This window comes from Pyrus communis, chromosome 13, assembly GCF_041283825.1.
Source record: "Pyrus communis isolate YQ-2024b chromosome 13, ASM4128382v1, whole genome shotgun sequence".
NCBI classification, from domain to species: Eukaryota; Viridiplantae; Streptophyta; class Magnoliopsida; order Rosales; family Rosaceae; genus Pyrus; species Pyrus communis.
This window is the reverse complement of record NC_142577.1, coordinates 5,872,308-5,896,150: the sequence shown is the minus strand read 5'-3', so window position 1 is coordinate 5,896,150 and position 23,843 is coordinate 5,872,308.

Genomic DNA, 23,843 nt, shown 5'->3' with positions numbered 1-23,843 from the left:
AAATATAGAAGGTGAGGGTAGGAAAGGGACGGTAAGAGAGAAAGTGCTCTCAACTTTCTATAATTGCTTATTTTCTCTTGTAGTCTTACACCTTTAATTATACTAATTATGTGGGTTTTACTTGCCTTACAAATAACACGAGTCTTCCAAATCTTATTGGAATCTTACTTCTAGATTTACAAAACCACACTCTTAAATAATATTAACTACGATACTTCCCCTTGATGTGTAAAGCTTAAGAAATAGTCGTATCAGATTTTTTCGGATGATTGTTGGAGCCTTCAATTGGCATATAGAGAGTCACACATGCAATCTAGATCAAGGTTGCTTAAAGGAAACATAAACTCACAAAACTAACAATGGTATAACCACTGACGGAGGCACATAAGGACTATAGTAGTCCAAGGCCTACCCTGACTTGAAAAAATAAGATTAGTAGTAACTTATTTCTATTGCTTTGCAACCCTTCTCAATACTTTTAAAAAAATTCAATCATTATTTATCTTTTTCATCCAACATATCTCATCCCAAAATTAAGTATAATATTTCAAATGATCATTTATCACAAATCAATAACATTTAAATTAAAACCCATCATTCACTTTAATTAAAAAAAAAAATCATCTTTCACGTATGCATTGGTAGAGCTATTCCCCCTATTCTTCTTGAATTTCATATATTTAGCCATTCTAAATTCCAAATTTATTGAATAAAGACAATAAGGTTTGTAAAACTCTATTATTCTCTATAACATATTTGTTTCTATTCTATCCTACCTCTTACTTGGGTTTTAGGATTTGCAAAATTCCAGTAATTCTCTCTATTGAATTTGATAATTCTTTCAATGGTGTAGATGACATCATGCAATGGTTCCAAAATATGAAATTCATCGAGAGTAATTATGATTACTATGAATAGATAAATTATCTATGTATACAAGATGAGACGGAAAAAATTTTCCTTACTAGGAATTGGAATCACTTCAAAAGAATGAAACTTGAAAGTGAGGACGAATTCAAAAGAGGAAAGTAAAACAAAGAAATAGTCGAAGAAAAATAAATAAATAAACATCGAAAGAAACACATCTTCTAATTGTTAAGCTTCCCCTAGGACCATCTCCAATAGTTGGGTTAAAAGCCAAATTTTTTAGCCCTGAAAATTTAGCTTTTAGCCCAGAAACAACTTTTCTGCTTCAATCGTTCTAGCCTAAAATTTTAGCCTAGGATTATTAAAGAATGAACTTATGCTATTTTTTTTGTTAAATTAATTTAAAAAAAAATATTGGGTGGAGTCCACTCCAATTTCTGCGCTAAATTTTGGGGGGAATTTGGCATTGGTTTAGCATTTAGCATTTAGCCCAAAATTTCCCCTCGGGTTGGAGTGGGTTTGGAGGGAAATTTTGGGGGGTAATTTGGCTTTTAGCCCACCATTGGAGTTGGTGTCACATCTCGGCCCGGGTGGGACCACTTCCCGGGCCCGCTCCACCACCGTAGCACGATATTGTCCGCTTTGGGCTTACCATTCCCTCACGGTTTTGTTTTTGGGAACTCACGAGCAACTTCCCAGTGGGTCACCCATCATGGGATTGCTCTAGCCCCCTTCTCGCTTAACTTCGGAGTTCCTACGGAACCCGAAGCCAGTGAGCTCCCAAAAGGACTCGTGCTAGGTAGGGATGGGAATATACATATAAGGATCACTCTCCTGGCCAATGTGGGATGTCACAATCCACCCCCCTTAGGGGCCCGACGTCCTCGTCGGCACATCACGACCAGGGATAGGCTCTGATACCAATGTCACATCCCAGCTCGGGTGGGACCACTTCCCGGGCCCGCTCCACCACCGTAGCACAATATTGTCCACTTTGGGCTTACCATTCCCTCACGGTTTTGTTTTTGGGAACTCACGAGCAACTTCCCAGTGGGTCACCCATCATGGGATTGCTCTAGCCTCCTTCTCGCTTAACTTCGGAGTTCCTACGGAACCCGAAGCCAGTGAGCTCCCAAAAGGCCTCGTGCTAGGTAGGGATGGGAATATACATATAAAGATCACTCCCCTGGCCGATGTGGGATGTCACAGTTGGTCTAAACAAATGCTTTCCAAAAAATAATGAAATGCAACATGCAAATGATATATATATATATATATATATATATATAATTTGTATGAGAAGCCAATCATTATACCAACAAGAATGATAGAGTACAAAAACACATGTAGTTCTGAATCCTTCTTCACAAACTAGCACATTCTCTAAAATATAACATGTTTGAGCAATATAGCCGAAAATTGACGTTACAAAATGTAATTAAGTCTTACATCATCAACTTAACTTTAACCCTTAACCTTACCAGACATACGCTCCACTTGTCACTTAAAGTGTTTTGGGGTGAATATACACAAAACATCTTTACATGAATGCTCTATCATAGACCTGCAAATTGATCCCATCTCCACTTGTCACTTAATGTTTGATAAAGCTAGAATTTCATCGATCAAGCATAATTCGTATGCAAATAAGTTTGTTTGGCAAGCATTGATCAACTAGCCATATGTACTGTATTTTTTTATTTAACAAATACGAGAATTCTCTCACATAAAATATATTAATATTACATAATACGAGAACTCTCTCACATAAAATATATTAATATTACATGCTATACCACGTACTAACAATAAGCTTCTATTCACATATACCACTTGCTCGAAGTTTGTTTCGGATCCGACACATTTGTGCCATAGCATCACTGATGTCCAATCTTTCTCTAGGCAACTCTGCTGAGCAAGCAACACCAATTTCTAAAACTGACATTAATCAAGGTGACAAGCAACACCTAAGAAGAAGAAGTGGAAGAAGAAGAACAAGCCATGGCTAAGAATAATCAAACAATCAAGGAACTTTCAGCCTCGGGATTAGACAACGTCGTGCCTTTATGCATTCAATATCCTATGGTAGCTCAAGGCAAGACTGATGAGTTCGAATTGAAGTCTAGCTTGTTGCATCACATTCCCAAATACCATGGGCTGTCCATGGAAGATCCAAACAAGCATCTTAAGGAGTTTGAAGTGGTATGTTCAAGCATGACACCCATCAATGTCGATGGGAACATTTTGAAGATGAAAGCCTTTCCATTCTCTCTCTTGGAAAAGGCTAAGAATTGGCTCTATGAATTGGCACCTAGAACCGTTACTTCTTGGGAAAGCATGAAGCGAGCGTTATTGGAGAAATTCTTCCCAACTTCAAGAGTAATTCTTTTGAGGAAGAAGATTAGCGGAATTCAACAAAACCAAGGAGAATCCTTCCCAGCATATTATGAGCGTTTCAAAGCCCTTATTGCATCCTGCCCACAACACCAAATGAAGGAAGAGCTTCTAATTCAATACTTTTATGAAAGACTACTTCCAATTGAAAGACAAATGCTAGATGCCTCGGCGGGTGGAGCTTTGGTGGGCAGAACCCCGGTTGTTGCAAAGATTCTAATTGCAAATCGAGCCTTGAATGCACAACAATACAAAGGGTTGGGACAAAGGGACTCCCCACGGCAACACCAAGTGAATGCGGTAAGTTCCATGTCCGAAATTTAATGACAATTGACTAATCTTACTCTCCTTGTGTCTCCGGTTGTTGAAGGAAACAAAGTGCAAAAACATAGTGTTTGTGGCGTGTGCACCATGCAAGGACACCCCTCTGAGCAATGTGCTTAATTGATTGAGAATGGAGGATGGGAATCTGCCAATGCCATGGGTTATCAAGGCCAAATCAACCTAGGCATGATCCATATGCCAACACTTACAATCCGGGGTGGAGAGATCATCCAAATATGAAGTGGAGGGAGCCTCAACAAACTCACCAATAAGAAGGATTTCGTCCACCACCCCCTGGGATGTTTCTAAGGCCACACGCACCAATTCAAAACCAACCACAATCTATCCAACCAAAAACAGGTTTGTCCATGGATAATGATCAAATTGTTCAATTATTAACCATTGTGGCACAAGGAATGCAAAATCAAGCCAAAAAGGTGGATGAATTGGAGAAGCAAATGGGGCAGATTTCAGAGTTTCTTGGGCAGTTTCAAGAATAAGGCAAACTTCCTAGTTCAACCATTGTGAATCCAAATGAAGGTTTTGAAACCGCTAAGGCTATCACCTTGAGAAGTGGCAAGGAAGTTGGAACCAACCCCAAACCATCCAAAGCAAGTCAAAAAAAGGATGAAAAGTTGCTGCTCGAAGAAGAAGATGTGGACAAAGCCACGGCAAGGGTTGTTCTACCCTTGCTGCAGCCCCTTAAAGCCCCAAAACCGTCCCAAACCACCAAGGTAAGTCCAAATTCGAATTTTTCTGGTTCTATTCCACTAAATGTGCCCTTTCCTAGCAGGTTTATGCAATCTAAGAAAGAGGAGGATGAAAAAGACATTCTGGAGACGTTGAGGAAGGTGCACGTCAATATCCCGCTCTTTGATGCTATAAAGCAAATCCCAAAGTACGCTAAGTTTTTGAAGAAGATTTGTAAAACAAGGAAACGGATTCGGGAGAAAGAAGTGGTACATGTAAGTGAGAATGTCTCTGCAATGTTGCAAAGAAAGCTACCACCTAAATGCAAAGATCCAGGTAGTTTCACTATCCCTTGTGTAATTGGTAATACAAGGTTTGAACATGCTATGCTAGATTTAGGTGCATCAATTAATGTCATGCCATCTTCTGTTTATGCATCTATGAATCTAGGAGAGCTTAAAAATGATGGTGTTATTATTCAATTAGCCGATCGATCTAATGTATACCTGAGAGGAGTTTTGGAAGATGTTTTGATGCAGGTAGACCACTTGATTTTTCTTGCAGATTTCTATATGCTTGACATGGAGGATTCAACCCACTCTCCACCATCCCCAATCTTACTTGGACGACCTTTCATGAAAACAGCCCACACCAAGATTGACGTGGCCAAGGGAGCCTTAACTATGGAGTTTGGTGGCGATATGATTAACTTTAAAGTTTCTAAATCTATTAAGAATCCTAATGATGTTCGTTCTAGTTTTGCCATTGGTGTAATTAAAAATATAGGGTAGGAACATTCAACACTAATCAAGAAGGATGCATCTAGAACCACCATCGAAGAAAGAATTGGAGTGGCTGCCCTAAACACACCCAATCTGGCCGAAAGCAGCCATAGTAAAACTGTTGACAGTACTGCTACTTTTGAGCCTCCATCACAATATGTTTGCAAGTCTCCAATCCTAATTCCAAGTCCCATTTCAACTAATAGGTTGGTACTTTCTTTGGTGCAGGTACCTAATCGATTTCAAAGTGGTGGGAGCATTTACATGGACTTTAAGAACCAAGACACCACAATCAGGGAGGATCATTATCCCTTCCCATTCATTGAGCCATACTATGAGCACTTTCAGGAACATGTAGTAAAGGATATACCCCTCCATGCCGTGGGCTCCAATGACGTTTAAAAGGAGGTATCGTATGGCTAGAAGACGTTAAAGCAAGCGCTTCTTGGGAGGCAACCCACACAAACAAAGAAGACCTAGGCATCTCCAACACTCCACAACCAGATTTGCGTTCCTAAACCCTACTCTTTATTGCTTTTACTTTGCCATGATTGTTAGTTGTGTTATTTGTTTGTTTGTTTGTTTGTGAGTCTATGCTTATAACATCGAGGACAATGTTTGGTTTAAGTGTGGGGGGGGGGGGTAAACATGGGATTTTATCACCTAACACTTCTAATGTTGTTACTCACTATTTTTAAGTGTTTTTAGTGTGTTTTCAGGTGTTTTTATGTGTCTTAAACAGAAAATCCGAAAATTTGAAAAAAAAATCGAAAAAGAGTGTTTGAAAAACCCAAAAAGAGTTGTTTTTAGAGTCATTTTTGTTTGTTTGTGTCTTAGGGTACCTTCCAACACAATGATGAGGATTTGATTTTTAATTGCATGACTGTTAAAGAAAGTTACAAACATGGATGGAAGTTTGATTTGCTCTTTGGTTTATGCTTAGTTGTAGTTGACATTTTCGAATTCACATGTAATCACAAAGAGGAAAAAATCAATTTTTGTAACGTGCTTGAAGGAAGAAACTCAAACTAATGCTACAACCTTGAGAGGCTTGAGCCTAAACTTTATTTGGAGAGTTATTAATCGTGATGTTTTTGTTTGAAGGAAGAAACTCAAACTAACGCTACAACCTTGAGAGACTTGACCCTAAACTTTATTTGGAGAGTTATTAATCGTGATGTTTTTGTTTTCTAAAGCCGTTGCATGATCTCATTATTCTTTGCTTGGTTGCTACTTAGAATGCGGTTCATCACTATAGTTCCAAATACTAGAACTCATGCCCATTTCATTCAAAGCGTGATATTGATTGCATAACATACAATAAGATGAAGTTGTTTAGTTAAACCAGAGCCAAAAAGCCTTACCCTATGCATATGTATTGTAGGTTTAACCCCTTTGAGCCTTAGTTAGCCTATTTTCTTAGTTAACCACATTATCCTTACCTAGCCTAGAATAGGACTATCCATACCCTTGTTCTTAAAGGATAGTGAAGCATGACTTAGAGGGAATTTCTTTTGATCTAAAAATTGCAGAAAAACAAGTGTGGGGGAAGGTGTTTTTTGTGGGAATCTAGGAGGATGTATGATTTCTCTGCCAAAGAAAGAATTGGGCACAAAAAAAAGAAAAAAAAAAGAAAAGAAAAAACGTGAAAAAGAAAGAGAAAAGAAGAAAAAGTTGAAGAAAAGGAAGAAAAGGAGTTGAAAATAGGTGAGAATGAACTCACAAGTGTTGGTTGTTGAAGAAAAGGTCCAAAAGTTTGAATTTGGCCCTAAGTGTTGTGTGGAGTTTCCCTTGGTGTTCAAAGTTGATTTTTGCATTCAAAAGTGAATTGTAAGTGCTTCTTTCATTACTTTGCTTACTATTGCTTTAAGAACTTTTGTTTATCCTTACCTTTCTTTGTTAGCCAATACCTTAGCCCCGTTACAACCCTTTGACTTCTATCTTGATTGTTATGTGTTTCAATATGTGGAGTTTAAAAGTGGTATGAGCATATGGTATCCCTGGTTCTCGCGTCTAAGTAGTGGCATTCCATTCCTGAGATCATATACATGTTAATAATTCCAGAAATTGCCTTCTTTGATTATAACTTATTTGACTGCTAGTCTACATATTTACATCAATCTTCTTACATATACCTAGTGTAGGGAGTGTAGTCAGAAAATCTGTGTGAAAATAGTGTATCCGGTGAGGAGTTGAGCGAATTCTCTAAGGCATGTTACTACATTCAAAATCATGTTTTAATTGATTAAATAGGAGCTAGTGAGTGGTGACTATGATTAAGTATGTGCTTGAGGGTAGGGATAACTAAAATATGTGGGAGTGGTGATTTTTAACATGTCATCTTGCATTGGAAATCCTTGAGGAAATTGTTGGAAGGTTTAGGTTATGTTTTGTTTGTTTTGTTTTGCTCAACGACTAGCAAAAGCTAAGTGTGGGGGAATTTGATAGGAGCATATTTATGCGACTTAGTTAGCTTGTTTTCTTGCATTTACATAGTTAGTTTCCATTTATTATAGTGTTTTAAGCTATTTTCGTCTGTTTGTAGGTCCTAATGGCAAAGTAGGCAAGAAAGTGCATTTCAAAGCCATTTGGAGCAGTTTTGGGGATGGAATGGATAGCTTGCATATAGAGCAAGGTGGATGGACGAATTTCAAGTCAAAAGAGGCTTGGAACATGCTACAAATCTAGAGAAACAAGTTCAAGACAAAGAAGATAAGGAAAGAGCAAGAAACATGGAACATTATCCAAACAACCTTATCTTATCCAAACCTTATCCTATCTTATCCTATCCTAATCCTTTGCTACCTTAATTCCAGCTGCAAAGAGGACTTAATTCCACATTAGAACACTTAAATATATGGTTCTAGAAGACCTTATCTGATCCTAAATGCATGCCGCACCCTCTATGCCTTCTAGAAGTCCAATTTCTGCCACAAAACACATTGTTTCTAGAATCCCTAGAAAGGTGGCGCCTCTCCCTCTTCTAGAAGCTCTAGAACTTGCAATCCTTTTCTCCTAGGATTGTGCAGTCCTTTTCCCTTCAAATTTTGATGCACCCTAGTCTTTTTCCCACTTGATTTCTACCACACCCTAATCTGATTTCCCTAGGGTTTCAACCGTGTATCATATATATATATATACATGCTTATGCTACAGAAAAGACCACCATCCATTCACTCATTCATTCATTCATACATTTAGCCATCAAACACCCTAATTCACCCTAGTGCCGCAACAAGGAAGGAAGGAGAAAAGGACTTTTGCAATCTGCCACCATCCAAAAGGAGCACCGCAAGCTTGCCATTGGAGTGTGAAGCGTTTCTTGGTTCTTTCTATCCTTAGTTTTAGTTCAATGTTTATGTTAATTTGGTTTTCAATTATGATGTGTTAGTCATGAGTCAATATTAGGAAAAAAAAGGGAATGTAAATAGTAGGAGTCCTTTTTTAAGTAGGTTGTTTATAAGCTTTATTTAGTTTCCTAGTTGAACACTGATTGTGTATATATATATATATATATATATATATATATATATATTTCTAAAGAAGCAATACAATTAAAAAATATTCCCGTAAAAGTTCTATTTGGTATCAAGAGCCAGAGTGGCCGAAACCCTAGTTTTTTCGCTGTGCTTGGTTGACTGTTTTTTCTGCAAATCTTCTGCAGAAAACAGTGGTGCAGTTTTTCTGCAATCTTGCTGCGTGTGTAGCAGTGGGTGGTGTAGAAAAGTGCAGTTTTTCTGTGCAGCAGTGGCTGGTGCAGAAAAGTGTAGAAAAGTTCATCTTCTTCCAAAATTTCCTCACTCTCTCTTCAATGGCAGCATCTTTAAGGAAAGCTCCCACATCTACCACAAATTTACCCTATAACCTTTCACTAACAAGGGTGCTCAGCCAAGGGGAAAGTCAAACTTTCGTCTAACGGCACCAGGACCTTCTGAACCACTACAAGGTTGAGTGGTAACCAAGCTACAATACTCAAGCCGCCTTGCCTGAGCCTTCTGACCCCCCACGTCTATGCATTATAATGCACCCTAGTACTTGGATCTTGGCATGAGGCTTCCATTATCTGATTTGTTAAAGGGTATTTTGATTAGTTACAATATAGCCCTTTGCAACTTGGTTCATGTTGATTTAAGACTCATTACCTATTTTGAGTTGTTAAACCAATTGTATGTAGCCGAACTCGAACTCCAATAATTTTGTATGCTATACAGTACGTGAAAAAAGTCTGATGGGCATTACTTTTTCTAACCAAGGCCCAGTTTTTCGTGGTCATCATATATTCTCGAAGTTCTATGGCAAGATAAGGATTGGTATAAAGATGTCCTCATTGTGGACGGTGACTGGAATGAGACATCTTTGGGGTTCAGGTCAGGAATGTTCCTCTACTTAGTCTTCATCCAACAATGATTTGAAAAGCATCGAGCATTGTCATCTAGAGCTTATACTTCATACCTTTAAGATCCTAGAGGAGCACTGTAGCTAGAATGGCTAACTTCTCCCGCCCGATTTAAAGAGCGAGTAAAGATGCGATTGTCAAACGTTGCTCTAAGTTTCCTATTCATAATCCATATTGGATCAATACAAATGATGTTCCTAAGGGAATCCGCACGCTCAAGGTCATTATTTCGCTAAATCCAGATAAGAAGAAACGAAAGCGGTTCAGCCCTATGTCTTCAAAGTTTTCTACGAGGTTGGCCCAAAAGAAACAGCCATTTATGGATAGTGACTCTGGAGTTATACCTGGGGCCTTCAAAACAGATGAGCCAGAAGAAGTTCATCTAATCAGAAATAAAAGGTTCCTCTATGCCCTATCATTTGCTGCGTGTGAAGTAGCGGACTTTCAACCTCATTCAGAAAGACTTTGATCTCATTCTCTTCAATTGATGCAACAACCGTAGGAGTAGCATCATCATTCTCTTCCTCCAGTGTTGCATTTAGTTCAGCCGAAATACGAGCCAAGTCTTCCCAACTTTGAGATCCTTGAACCATGTTGCCACTGGCTCGTCGAAAGTCTATGCAGCCTACGCTCGCTGGTGGTCGTAAAGACTGGCTACTCTTCATCTAATTAGGTTTATGACAAAACCTAGAAATCGATCACTAAACCAATTTGAGTAGGTCTGCTACTCCGGGCGAAGTTGAAATGATGACGCAGCCGCTATTAGTGATCAGATCTATTTTGAATTGGTTGACCTTCCAATGAATGCTAGTGGGCTTCGTAATGCAAACTATGCTCATGCCCTTCTTCAAGTTGTCATTGCTCCAACATATAACAAAGAGATTCATTCATTTTTTGAAGTCTTCCTTGCGAGATTCCATGAAAGTAGTATTCCTTTTATCTTTATCGTCTATCGAATCACCCTTGGTGTGTTTGCCCTTTTTCTCACAAGGTTTCTTGGGCATGTTCATGTCTAGACTGAAGCAACTCTTATCAGTCAAGTAGAGTGAATTCGTTAACTTAAGGCTACTCATTAAAGTGCATCAGAAATCAATGCCCAACTACTTGCCACATCGCCCAATCTGGAAATGGTTTAGGTGGAGCAGCAAGCTATAATGGAAAGGCATGTAGTCGGGGCAAGGAATTTGCTAAACTAGGCCATCTGCGAAGAAAACAAGGGATACAACTTCAAATATATATCGGGCTATGCTTAACAAGGTCACTGAGAAGGCTGGGACCCCTACTAGATTTTGGCAGAGATTAAGAAGGCTAATTTCAACATCCTTGACCACTTGAGGAATGAGACCTCAAACCTAGAAGCATCTGATGAGGAAGGCTCTAGCTCTAATGTTTGAATCTTGCCACCTCATCAAATACGGAAAATATGTTAGCTTTTCTTCAATTTTGGGCAGTTGTGTGATCTTGATGACTTTTAAGAAAATCATTTTTGCATTTGTCCTTAGAATTATGAAGTTATTCCTTGTAGAAGAAATGTGTAGATTTGAGACAAGTTGATGGCCTAAGTTAACGTATTGATAACCGTGTATCATCGGAGATTTTACCAACTAATCTCATCATCATTCGTCTGTTGTTAGAATTGATCCTTTTGAGATTGGAAATCCCAGCTGGTTTTGATTTCTCAATAGTATTGTTAGAATATCACCTAATTGAATTCTTGCGAAGTCTACTTTTGTTAAGGCTTTAGAAATGTCTCATGTGGCAATGTGATGCTAAAGTGGTAACACTCGGCGGAAGAACTTGTTGGGAAATTACTTTTGGTCCCTGGTAGTTTAATATTTGGTGATGTTACTTTTTGATCATCAAGAAATCTTGTTAGATTATTCTTAAATTTTACCTCTCTATTTTTGGCTTGGGACAACATTGGATTTGTTTAGTTTTTTTTTTTTAATCATAATTCATCACTTTTGAAATTGTTAGACTTTTTGATACTAGTCTGCATCAGCTCTGTTCGTACCCTCAACTTCACCTTCTGGTATTAAAGGTAATTGGGTTGATTTTGAGTCGCCAGCTTGTTTCCCATATCATTTCGGATAGGAACCAACTATCTAGGAGGACCACTTAGACATTGAAATTGTACATTTAGTCAAGATATCTTGTACTCTAGATTTCATAAACTTGTTTTGACCCTCAAATTCTTAAGTGTTCTTTTAACCTTCTCGACATGATTTCTTGCTCGGTTAGTGAGGAACTCATGATAGATTGACTTGACGGGTGCTTGTGCCACTTTCATATTGATGCTAGCTGGAACCATTGAAATATAATCTTATTGCGAGTTTACCAGACTTACCAAAAAGAATTCTAAACAACTTTCAGTTGTGGCGACGTGAACGTCGAAACACTTTTAGCAGCCATGTTGGTGCACCTTGGGATAGTACGGTATCGTGATTGAGTTATGAGTCAGACAATTTTGGCATATTGGCATAATAGGAACAAAATGATATTTTGGTATCCTTGAGAACTTCTCACTAGTTGTTGAGATGACAATAAGTTATCGGTGTTACGGGCTGTAGATTTAAATGTCAATGGTCTAATTGTTAGGTTCACTAAGCAAGTGGGCAAGACAGCTCAATTTCGGCAACATTTACTAGTTAGCTATGGTTTGGACTCATTAGTAGAATTCGTGACACGACGAATGTTTGGCAAGGTCCATTTTCGTTTTGGGCTTTGATTTGCGTCGTGTAAATATTTTTTTACTGCATTGTTTTATTTATACAGGTATTACACTATTATATAGGAAGAATGTGTGAGCTTTGAGGCATGAAAGATGAATAATTACAACCGATTGTGACAGAACCTATTTGACAATGAGTATTGCAAATATGTATTTGGATGATTGAGATTATGATATAGAAAATTATGTTATAGGTTAATGTTACCCATGAGGGTAGTGTGTAAGTACAATTGAGACTCGGATCAACGATGTATGTATATTTCCCAATGAGGGGCAAGATGGTAATATTGCACCCTCGGGAATTTGTTACTTGCTTATCGGGACAATAGTGAATTGTTGGTATTACGGGCTGCAGACCGTAATATTGAAAACTTAAGTGAAGTTTTCTATTTTTGGAGTTGTTTTCAATACAACAATTTTAACTTCACTTTATTATATATGTACTTCGACATTGTGTTGTTATACATCTATTGTTCTACTTTATGTTTATAAAGGACTGTATATTTTAGTATTGTACTAAAGGAGAAGGAGAGTATGAATTGGAGGCTTGAAACTCTGAATTGCGGTGGAATGACATTTTTTTTTATGCAGCTGTTATAACTCGATTTCCTTCTTGTGTATGTATTTACATACATGTTTCTCCCTAGTTTCGAGTACGTTACATTTAACATGTTATTTTAAATTTTGGGGATGAAATTTTTTTTAAAGTGGGTAGATTGTGACAACCCATCCCTGCCTTTAAAATTTTCTTAATTTCAAAAGTGTGAATATACGAAAATGCCCTAGAGGCGAAGGTTTTGACTTTCATTGACCAATGTGTAGTGAGACATACTGAATATTCTATTAGTGTACTCCTGAAGTACTCAACGATACAAACGCGTAAGCGCAAATAGAAATGAATTCGGAGTTACGGTTAAAGTTTTATAGAGTTACGAATCGAAGGTATTTTGAAGAAACAACTATTCTAATTATGTAATATTATATTATTGTATACTAAATTTGAGGACACATGTGTGTGTGTGGGTGTGGCCGAGAAAAAAGAAAGAAAAAAGACGGAAGCTGCCTGATGGCAGCGGAGGAGAGGGGAGGAAGAGAGCATAGGAGGGATCAAGAGAGAAGTGGAGGAATGAGGAGAGGAGAGAAAGAGAAAGAACCAATTAGACAAGAGAGAAATAAGGGAAATGAGGAAGGGGATTGGCCGAATCCCCCTCGACCCGCGCCAAACCTTTCAACCCGACTCTAATTACGGCCAAGTTATGCCTTTTTCAGGTGAAATTCACCCATCCAATACCTGTAAATTACTCCATACCCTTCCCTCTTCTTTTTCCACCTGAAATTATATAGAAATTGGTTGTATTTTGGGGGAAAATCTAAACGGGAACCATGGGTGCCGTGAGGACTCTTAGTCAAAATCCTCCAAACCTGAAACGTGTCCATTTAATTAATACCACCCATATACTTCCCTTGAGCCTAGAAGAAATGCCCAATCATTAGGTTGAGCGGCGAAGTTGAGTTGAGGACGAATCAAAGCACACCCACACCTAAGGTTCCGATGGCTTTTGTGAAATTGGGGCTTTTCTCAGCCAAATTGGCTTTAGCCACAGATATAAAGTTTGCTCTACTCTTTGAGATCTTCATTTCTGTAATTTTTGACAATTTTTAAAAATGGTTGGATTTTTCGACCAGTCGGGGCGACCGACCACCACCCACGACGACGCGTGGCCAATGGGCCACCAATGCTATTTTTAGGCTATGTTAAATGTCTTGAATTCAGTTTTGATATTTGAATAACGTAGGTTGATCGTTGGAACCTCAATTCTCTATGATATGTTAATAGGTATTTATATGAATAGACGATCCGACCGTTGGATTGTCACCTAACTTTGTTACATTGTAGTACGTGATAATTGATGAATGTAGGAACTTACGGATTGGGAATCCAACCTATAGATCTTCCTGAATTGGATTTGTAAGTTCATAAAATAAAATGTTAACCGCTAATCAGTTTTAGAAATTGGCAGAGATCCCATCGTTGGATCGTAATGAAACTTTAGTATGTTTTTCTAGATATCATGAGAAGTTACGGATTGGAAATCTGAGATGCGGATCTTCCGGATCAAGTTTTGCAGGGTTGTGGACCCTATCGTCGATCTTCGATCGATGGTTGACTTTTGGTCAATGAGTCTCAAATTATTCTAGAAGGTCCTTGAGGATATGTTTTATTTAAATTATGTATTCTATCAGTAAGAACTTTGAGACGTGATTTGATAATTGATCACAGACGACGATATTTTGTGATGTCTCGATATTCGTGCGAGGAATTCATAGTGCGGACCTAAGGTGAGTGGGTCTTTTCCCTCCATTTGAAGTTTGGATGGTCCCTCCATCCGGCATTGTAAGTGTTCGAGTATGGGTTGTTTTGATTTTGTCCTTGGAAACCAATTGCATTGGCAGATTCCCACCCACCATTCTCGATTAGTTGAGGGCACTTGTCGGATGGATGCCCTTGAATTGAGCACACGCCACAAACTTGGTGTTCTTGTGCTTTTGGACCAATCACAACCTGAGAAACAAGTAAGATTAGCAAGTTGTGATTGAATTTCAGAAATAGCACTCACCTCATTTACACTTTGTTGCCGTGGGGCTTCCCTTTGGCCCACTCCTTCATATTGTTGAGCGTTGAGTGCTCGGTTGGCTATGAGAATCTTGGCATCCCTTGGTGTTTTGTCCACCAATGCTCCTCCCGCTGATGCATCAAGCATTTGACGTTCGATAGGAAGGAGGCCCTCATAGAAATATTGAAGGAGAAGTTCCTCCTTCATTTGATGTTGAGGACATGAAGCTACAAGGCCCTTGAAACGCTCATAATAAGCCGGGAATGTCTCACCATGATTCTGTAGAATACTACTAATTTTCTTCCGTAGGAGAATCACTCTCGAAGTAGGGAAGAATTTCTCCAAGAAAGCACGCTTCATACTCTCCCACGAAGTCACAGTTCCCGGGGCTAGTTCGTAGAGCCAATCTTTGGCCTTGTCCATAAGTGAAAATGGAAAGGCCTTCATCATCATTATACTCCCATCCACAGTGACGGGGGTCATGCTCGAACAAACCACCTCGAACTCCTTCAAGTGTTTGTTGGGGTCTTCCATAGACAAGCCATGGAACTTCGGAATATGGTGTAACAAACTGGATTTGAGTTCAAACACCTCAGTCTTCCCCTCTGCAGCCGTGGGGTATTGGATACAAAGAGGCAATGCATTATCCAAACCCGAGGCCGAAAGCTCCTTGATGGTTTTATTATCTGCTGCCATGGCTTGTTCTTCTTCAAAAATCTGATCCGTGGGCTTTTCTTCTACACCTACTTCGTCTTCTTCAAGCCCAGGTTGTGGTGGAGGTTGTGGTGGCTCTTGTTGACTCCTCGTTCTCCTCTAAGTGCGTTCAAAATCACCGTCAAAGTCGGAGATGTTCTCTATAATAGGTCGAGAGCTACGAGTCATACACAGTACCTGAAAAACAAGAAAACAAACAAACTAAGAATCTGAAATAAGAATGCACGAAAAAAAAAAAAAATAAATAAATAAAAATAAAGACAAGGGACTAGCAAAGTTGCTAATCCCCGGCAACGGCGCCAAAATTTGATGCGAGAATTACTTGACACTCAAATTAAACCCTCGTTTGACAATTGTAGTAGAATGGATAAGTGAGGGATCGTTCTAGACCGGGGATTAGAAGGGCTTGCTAAAACCTTCTAAATTGACTTAAAAACATAAAAACACAATATAAAACACTATTTAATGCTCGAAGAAAGCAAAACTAAAAATAAGAAAGATTAAGACTAAGACTTCAAAGAAATAGGGGGGAATTGGATTTGGACGAACTAAAACGTAAAAACAATATAAAACGTTAAACTAGACTCAAAGAATGTGAAACTAAACGTTAAAACACTAAGACAAACCAAAAGAATCAAAATGCTTTAAAAACACAAACTAAATTGATTTCTAACTATATTGAACATTAAAGCAAAAGGGGGATTGAGGTTTGATGAAAATTGAAATAACGAAACAAGTTAATAACTAGACAGAATGTAATTGATGAAATAAGATGGTTGGTGAATTAGCTAGAGGTTCTTTCTCCACACATGATATTTATGCATATGAATCAATTTCCAGTTATTCCTTCATTGAATTATGAACGACAATGCCCCAAATTAACCGTGACATCACTAGTTAACCCTCAGATTTTCCTTATATTATTGGATTGGATGGCATCATTCGACAACCCAAAACATTCTCAAAAGTTCCCTACATGTCATCATAATAGAGATACAATCGAAGATCATTAAGAATAATGAAAACCATAAGCATTGACAAAGCACTTGCAACTATGACATCATGTTACTCATGCTAAGAATTAAACTTAACGCGATCGTGACAAGCGACCTTCACTACTTTCAAGTATAAGTTAGTAACGATTATGTGAAACCTTCTTAAACTTTACCCACATATTCATGCATGCTAATTAAGTGTCGACCCTCAATCAACAAACACAAATAAGTTAATCATCAAATAGTTAAGCCAATTGCATTCACGAATCAAGAGTTCATAACCGGAATTCATCAATTCATATTACATAAATAATCATGGTATTGAAATCACCCCTAGCTAAAAAGGGTTTAGTTCCTCATAACTTTGAAATCAAAGAAACACCTAAACATTCCAACAACTCAAACGTGAATTGTATGAACGTTTAGGCCCTCTTATCTTCCATTCCTCATATTACAAAACAAAGAGAATTGAATTTAAACTTTGAAATCAAAGAAACGCATAAACATTCCAACAACTCAAACGTGAATTGTATGAACGTTTAGGCCCTCTTATCTTCCTCTTTATTGTGGCACAAGAACTAAGGGATGTTGTAGGTGTGTTGAATGGATTGGGGGATTATGGAAATGGAAGAAATGGAGGAAAAATGGAAGAAAAATGGAGAGAAACTCACGGCTAGGGAGAAGATGGAAGTGTTTGTGGTGTGTTGTGTATGAAATGAGATGATGAATGAATGAATGAATACAAGGGTATTTATAGGAGTAGTGGAGGGAACATATAGGGAGAGAATGGATGGGAGAGCATGTGAATGATAGCTAGGAGAATGATTAAAGGGGTGTGAATGGTTGGAAATGCATGTGGGTGAATTGGTGGTGCAATGATGAAAGAATAAGTGCATGTGTGTGTTTTGTGTTGGAATGAATGTGGATGCATGATGAAAAGTTAATAAATAATGCATGTAGGGTTAGGAAATAAAATCATAACTTAAAGGGGGGATGATTAAAGGATGTGGCTAGGTTGGAAAGGTGTGGAAGATGGATGGAATTAGGGGGAATGCATGGCAATGATGGGGAGTTCTTTGGTGATGAATGCAATGATGAAGAGTGAATAAATAATGCATGTAGGGTTAGCTAGGTTGGCTTTGTTTGGGTGCATGTGAGTTAAAGAGGGAGAATGTGGTGAAATGATGAAGTAGGAAGGTGGAAATGCATGTGAATGCATGTGAGTGCATGTGTGTGTGAATGGGTGTTTCTTGATGGTTTTGGGGTTGTGATGCATGTGAATGCATGTGGCTAAGGCTTGTTGATTGGGCTAGAGGTTTTGCATGGCTCAAAGGATTGTTTGATTGGGCTAGGCCCTTTGTTTTATGTCCAAAGTGCATACAAGGCTTTCAAATTCGTCCAACACTTTGGCTCCAAAAATATGCTATCCATTCCAAGCCCAATTTTGCTCCAAAATGCTCCAAAATGCATCTTTTTGCTTCCTTAGCCATATGAACCTAAAAACACACGAAAATGGCTTAAACTACTAAAACAACTATGAATTAACAACATAGATGCACGAAAACAAGCTAAGTAAGTCGCCTAAATATGCTCCTATCAAATTCCCCCACACTTAGTTTTTGCTAGTCCTCGAGCAAAACAAAATAATAACAAACAAACAAAACGACACTAAACAAGTAAAACACAACCTAAACCTTCCAACAACCGTCTTAGGGATTTCCAATGCACATGACATGTTAAAAATCATCATTCCCACAGATTTTAGTCATCTTCACACTTAAGTACATTCTTAATCATAGTCACCACATACTATTTCACAATTAAGCATTTAAAACCATGTTTTGAATGTAGTAACATGCCTTAGAGAATTTGCTCAATTCCTTACAAGATATGCACTCGATTTTCACTCAGATTTTCTAACTACACACCCTAATCTAGTCATATGTGAGAAGATTGATGTAAACATGAAAACGAACACTCACATATATGTATCACAAAGAACGCAATTTCTGGAGTTAATAAGCATGTTTAGATATGATCTCATGAATGGAATGCTACTACTTAGACGCGAGAACCAGTGACACCATATGCTCATACCAAATTCAAACTCCACAATTGAAATGCACAACACTCAAGATAGAAGTCAAGGGTTGTAACGGGGCTTGGGATATTGGCTCACAAGGAAAGGTAGGGATAAACAAAAGTTCTTTAAACAATAGCAAGCAAAGTAATGAAATTAAGGCTTAGAATTCACTTGGCATGCAGAAATCAACTTTTAGACATAAGGGGGAGATTCAACAACTCTTAGGGCCTAATTTATTGTTTTGGGCCCTTACTTCAACCAACAATACTTTTCAACTCTTTTTTTTTTTTTTTTTTTTTTTTTTTTCTTTCTTTCTTTCTTTCTTTTTGGCCGTGCCTATGGCACATCAACTCACATAAACACTCTTTCCCCCACACTTATTTTCTGCAATACCTTAATCAAAAGGAATTCATTGCTTACTATGCTTCAAGAACAAGGGTAAGGACGGTCATATTCTAGGTTAGGTGAGGATAAAGTGGGTTAACAAAGAACATGGGCTAACATGGCTCAACGGGGGTAAAACTTACAACATATAAGAAATATGGGAAGTGAGGCTATTTGGCTATGGTGGCAACTACACAACTTCATCTTGATATATGTTATGCAAATCAATAACATGCTTTGAATGAAATGGGCATGAGTTCTAGCATTTGGAACTATATGATGAAACGCCTTCTAAGTAGTAACCAAGCAAAGAATAATGAGATCATGCAACAACTTTGGAAAACAAGAAATCACAGATTATACTCTCCAAAGAACGTTATAGGCTCAAGTCTCTCAGGGTTGTAGCGTTTGTTTGAGTTCTTTCCTTCAAGCATGTTACATAACTAATTTTTTTCTTTTATGATTGCATGTGAAGTCATACATTATAACCATAACCAAGCATATACCAAGAGTAAATCAAACTTTTCTCCATGTTTATAACTCTTTTTAACAGTCATGCAATTAGAAACCAAATCCTTATCATTGTGTTGGAAGGTGACCTACAACACAAAAATGACTCAAAACACTCTTTTTAGGCTTTTCAAAACATGTTTTTCAAATTTTTATGTGATTTTTGAATTTTTAAGTCAAAACACACTAAACACACTTAAAAACAGCAAGAAACAACATTTGAAGTTATGGTGGATAAAACCCTACGAATTTGCATCAAAACACTTTAGTAACTCCCCCACACTTAAATCAAACATTGTCCTCAATGTTAAAAACCACACTAAACACAAACAAACATATAAACAGCAATTAAACATACTAAACATGGCAGAATGTATCTAACAAAGAGAAGAGTTTAGAGATGAAAATCTGGTTATGGAGTGTTCGTTCCATCTTCTCCTTGGTGATTGCAGTGAGGCTTGGATCTTTGTGATTCCACAGGCTTACTCTTGAACTGCGCTGCTCCCATCGTTGATTTTCCTTTGTGCTACTCTTGAACTGGGCAGCAGGCTTCATTTGGTCTCCCCCGAAGGTCTGAGCTTCCTCCTCTTATCTGTTTCTTTGTTCAATCTCTCCAATTCGTATTGAAGAGGGTTAGAGGATAGCTCAGCAAAGCTAGGTAAGCAACCAGGGAATAGAGTCCAGATAGACTCCAAGTGCCGGCTGATTGCTTCTTTCACTTTGCCATGCAAGTAATATCAAGGACAAAGGAAAAGACAGGGAAAGAGCATGATATGAGATACCTTTGCTTTTGCCCTTGATGATATGAGATACCTTTGCTTTCGAAGAGGCAGCGAATGAATCCACATGCTTCGATCCACCGTTTCCTCTTCCTCATTCGTACTGCAGGCATTTGGTATCTTCTTTGGGGGATACATCCATGTTTGAAAGTGTGTTTTCAAGAGAAAGAGAAATCTGAGCATGTTTGAGAGGGTTGGTTGCAGCTTACATTTTCGGCCGAGAAGGAAAGTTATGCGCTTGTGGGTGTATGCCTTACCATGAATGTTGATGTATATGGCAAGTGGTAGTGCTGTTCTTTTACCGTTGTCGACAAACGTTTTGATCCCGCAAATCCGGCTTTTTGAAATAGTGACGACTCTTCGATCTTTGAATGCGCCTCTTCGATTTCTGAGCAGTCGCCCCTTTGATTTCTGAACGACACGTAGTAGTGCGGATGCGGCTCTGTCTGAGATCTTTTGACAAGTGGCACTCATTTTCTGCAAAGCTAGGAGCTTTCGACAAAGATGCACATGCTTTCTGGAAAGTCGGGAGCTTTCGGCTTTGTCTCCCACACTTGTCGGCTAAAGTGTGCAGCTGATTTCTCGCCTTCCACGCGTCTTCTGAAAAGCTGGGATTGCGTCTGACGAGCTGGCGATCTTTACGCCGGAAATTCCAGTTTTGAAGAGTGGTGTCTCTTCATTTCTGAATCGGTGAATGCCTCTCCTTTAATAGAGGTGATCGATCACCTCTAGCATGCACACTTGAAAATTTCCCAGAAATCGTCTCCGGCCCGTCGAGATTTCACTCCATCCAACCCTTCTCTTTTAACTTCGTGAACAATGGCTAGCTCATCCAACCCATCGAACCTTTGCTTAGATTTGAGTCTAAGCAGTGATCCGGTCGCGCCTCGTCAGGGTAAGGTATGGTGCCCGTCTTTCTTATCTTCCCATGGCCCTCTTACAGATGAGGACTCTGTGATGACGGATCCCACAACGGCTACGATAGTGGCTCGGAACCTCCTCATTCCCAAAGACAGTCAGCTGCTTTCAGGACGGTCCGATGAGTTGGCCGTTCAAGAATCCCTGGCTCTGAGTGTTCAGTGCGCTGGCTCTGTGTCCAACATGGGCCAACGCCTTCTTGCTCGCTCCCGTCAGGTTGAATCCTTGATGGCGGAGGTGGAGAGTCTTAAGCAAGAGATCAAACAACTTAAGTACGAGAACCGAAGTTTGCACGTGCTTGCCAACAATTATTCGACAGGCATGAAGAGGAAGCTTGATAAGCTTGATGACCGTCAACGGTTTGCAGCTTTCTTCCAGAGGCACCTCTTTCCTGGGTCATCCAGCGTTCCACCAAGGTTTGGGGCCTTGAATGATCTATCCTCGGTGCCTCCCGCTCCTATGCCTTGATAGGAGCATATTTAGGCGACTTACTTAGCTTGTTTTCGTGCATCTATGTTGTTAATTCATATTTGTTTTAGTAGTTTAAGCCATTTTCGTGTGTTTTTAGGTTCATATGGCTAAGGAAGCAAAAAGATGCATTTTGGAGCATTTTGGAGCAAAATTGGGCTTGGAATGGATAGCATATGCTCGGAGCAAAAGGAATGGACGAAATTGAAGACCTAAAGACCTTTTGTTTGAACAATATCAAGGAATCCTACTTATTCTAGGTCACAAAACAATGTCCCTTCCAACATTGTTACCCTTGCCGTGTGTCCCTTGGTGTTTCCCTTCCTTGCCATGCAAGGAAGGGCCTTGTTTCCCATTTTAAACCATACACTCATTCACTCATCATAACCATTCACTTATCATATCATGCACTTATCAAACCACTCACTTATCAATACCATTTACTTATCACTCAACATATCATTCATTTATCACTTAGCATATCATTCATTTATCACTCACCACAAACCATTCACTTATCACTTATCACTTATCACTTATCACTTATCACACCTTTTCTCCAACCGTGCCATGCATCACATGCATCTCCAACACACTCAACCCCTTTAACAACCCCACACCTTGACATTATTCTTTCATCCACCCACCACAAATCCAAACCCTTGCTGTGTACACCTTATGCATTTTCAGTTTTCTTCTTTGTTGTTGCACATGCATTTTCAGCCACTTGCCCACTCACATGCACCCTTTAAACATTCCACCATAAAGCCACATGCAATCTCATTCATCCACCATACATTGCACATGCTTTCACAAGCTTTAACCAACACAAAACAGCCAACACATGCACCAAAAATATCCTTTGCCGTGGGTTCCCTTTGGCACCCTTGTGCAATTCCAGCTTGCATATGCTTTCTTAGCTGTTTGTTCATCATTAATTAGCCACTTGCATGCTTAAACAAACAGCCATTCACACCTTCATTCTCCTATAAAAGCCCTTGCATTCTCATCATTCAAAGCATTCCTCATTTTCATACACAAACACACCACAAACACACCATTTCCCAAGCCCTTTTGCCGTGCATATCCTCCCATTTTCTGTGCAGTTTTTCTCCTCCATTGCAGCCACTATCCAACCACTTCTCATCCCTCCAAAACACTTCATACCATCACACAACCTATCCTTAAACCTTGTGCTACAACGAGGAAGAGAAGAGTGCTTAAACGTTCATACAATTCAAGCTTGAGTTGTTGGAATGTTTAGGTGTTTCTTTGATTTCAAAGTTTCATTTTAATTCTCTTTGTTTTGTATGTATGGAAGAGAAGAGTGCTTAAACGTTCATACAATTCAAGCTTTGAGTTGTTGGAATGTTTAGGTGTTTCTTTGATTTCAAAGTTATGAGGAACTAAACCCCCTTTAGGTAGGGGGTGACTCGAAACTATGTTTATATTTGCAATATGAATTGATTAACTTTCGTTGGAATTTCATAAGTTGTGGATTCAATTTGTTTAACCGCTTGATTGATAGCTTATTTATGAATGTTTATTAAGAATGCGCGCTTAATTTTCATGCATAAATATGACGCTAGAATATAAGTGAATTTCACCTAATCGTTATGAACTTATATTCACAAGTAGTGGAGGTTGCTTATAAACAATCGTGTTAAACATATTATTGGCACGAGTTTCATGCTCATCATAGTAACGAATGCCTCGTCAACACTTATAGTTTTCATAATGCTTAATGATCTTTGATTGTATCTTTATTGTGCCGTTCACGTAAAGGACTTTTGGAGAATGTTGTGAATTGCGTTGCGCAAACCCATCCAATTCATTAACTTAAGGAAAACTTGACGGTTAATTTAAGCGGACCAAATTAATCCGGAGTGTTGAGTTTCATAATTTATCGAAAGACCAACTGAGAATCAATCTTGTATGCAAGTATAACATGTGTGGAGAAGAACCCCTTAGCTAGCCTTCATTCCATTCATTCCATCACAATTTCATATTTACATTCCGCTCAGTTTATTAACTTGTTTTGTTATTTCAATTTTCGTCAAATCAAAACTTTCCCCCCCCCCCTTTACTTTCTTGTTCTTTAGTGCTTAGAATCTGTTTAGTTTGTGTTTTTAAAGTAGTTTGAATCAAGCCATAATCTTAAATTCGTCCAAAATTAGTTTTGAGTCTTTTGGT